Source organism: Frankliniella occidentalis, unplaced genomic scaffold, assembly GCF_000697945.3.
Source record: "Frankliniella occidentalis isolate FOCC.00 unplaced genomic scaffold, Focc_3.1 Scaffold30, whole genome shotgun sequence".
Lineage (NCBI taxonomy): Eukaryota > Metazoa > Arthropoda > Insecta > Thysanoptera > Thripidae > Frankliniella > Frankliniella occidentalis.
Genome location: NW_026267160.1, coordinates 1,789,502 through 1,791,241, shown reverse-complemented (window position 1 = coordinate 1,791,241; position 1,740 = coordinate 1,789,502). Strand labels below are relative to the sequence as shown.

Sequence of the window (1,740 nt, the reverse complement as noted above, 5' to 3'; positions counted from 1 at the left end):
GACGAGGGGGAGGGTGGCAGGCGGCCGGGAGTGGGAAGGGGGATGGCAGGGGAGGATTAAGGGGGGCCCAAGGCACCTCCTCCTTTCATGGTTTTATCTCTTGCACAAACAGCAACTACGCGGCGCCAAACGACCCAAGCTGCTTTCTGCACGATGTACCGCACATCACGACGATGTGTTACAAAAATTCTGCTGGCTGTGTGCTCTACGTCGTCGTCCCCCGGACAGCAAAGACACTATAATTTTCAAAATAAAAGCAGCACATTAACCGCGCGAGAGGGGCTTTCTGACTACGGCAAAACGTTGCGCGCAGTCTTCTCCGAACAAAAATACTGCCTGTTACGTCGTCCTGCAGCAGACGACGCACAAATACTATAATTTTGAAAATAAAAGCAACCCCGAGCAGCAGCAGCTTTCAGACTAGGGTAAAACGTAACTCCCCCCCCCCCACAAACATATTCTCTCATTCTCTCTCTCTCTCTCATGTGACCGCGCCTTGCGGCTGCTAAGACTCCCTGCGGGCCGCGGCAGGCAGAGCGCGACACAAACTCCACACGGCCAAAGTCGCACCGCCGCCGCCCTCTGCATCCCCCCTGTGTTGACTTGGCTTAACTGGGTTAGATGGCGCAGGCTGCGCAGGTACACAGCAGCGACCCGCTCGACGGGACAGCCTCTCAGTGCGCGTCAGACACGAGAATTCTCTTCGAATGGAGGGCACGGGAAAAAGCAAACGCACCAGATGAACAGCCACCAATTTCTTTTGAACAAGGAATTAGATCAGGTTTAAGAGGAGGGAAAAGGGGGCATTGCTGGTCCACTGTGAAAAATATTATCGTAAATTTACAGCACTCGTCTCAATTTATATTTACAGACTATGTCGTATAAGTTTGCAGCAGCCCATCATTTAATAGTCGGAGCATTCCAAGTCGATATGAAGAGCTCTTAAATTTACAATTCCAAATTGTCATTTTACGACAGGTAACAGGCAAAATTTCCCAGCAAACCTACGACTATTTTCCACAGTGTCATAGGAGACTTGACGACTTTAAACTAAGAATAAACGCCAGAACAGAAAAAAGGGTCGTAAGAGAGAGAGAGAGAGAGAGAGAGAGACCACGCAGGGGAAATGGGGGGGACGGGGGGCTCATGAAGGGTGACACATGTCACGTTCATTTTTTGTTATTCTCCGAGAGAGGTAGGGCGCTTCGAACGGCATACGCCGCACAGCTGGGGTTTGCGTGCATGAGAACAGCGATGTGGATCAGAGCTGCGCGGCATGCAGGGAAAGGGGGAGGGAAAGGGTTAGTGGAGAAGGGGAGAGTAGTGGGGAGGAGAGGGGTGCGGTAATTAACGTCCAAGCTGCAAGTGACCGCAGCTGTTGCTGCTCCGCACAATGCCGACTCGTCTGCACCCGGGGGGCACCCCAGCGCACCCTGCCCGACCGCACCCCTGCTCTCCCACCCTCTCCCCGGCAGCAGCTGACCCGACCGTCCCCCCTATGCCCTAGGGAGGGCACCCCGCTAGCACCCCGCCCCACACGACAGCACGCGTGTGTCACTAGGTTTGGGGGGCCTCTTTCCTATCCGAGCCGAACGACCCCAAAACTCACACATGACACGACCAAAACTTTGCTCAAACTAAACAACAGACCTAAACCTGAGGTAACCAACCTTATTCGCGAGACGTCTCGCCGTCTGCGACGTAGGTATGCAAACTTGGCAGTTTGTATCCGCCTCACCC

General features: G+C 53.8%; 1 protein-coding gene across 1 annotated transcript in view; it reads right to left on the bottom strand.

Annotated features, from left to right (window-relative positions):
• Positions 1 to 1,740, bottom strand: part of LOC113213910 (uncharacterized) — a 77,860-nt gene that overhangs the window by 68,083 nt on the left and 8,037 nt on the right. The gene's annotated exons all lie outside the window — the stretch shown is intronic.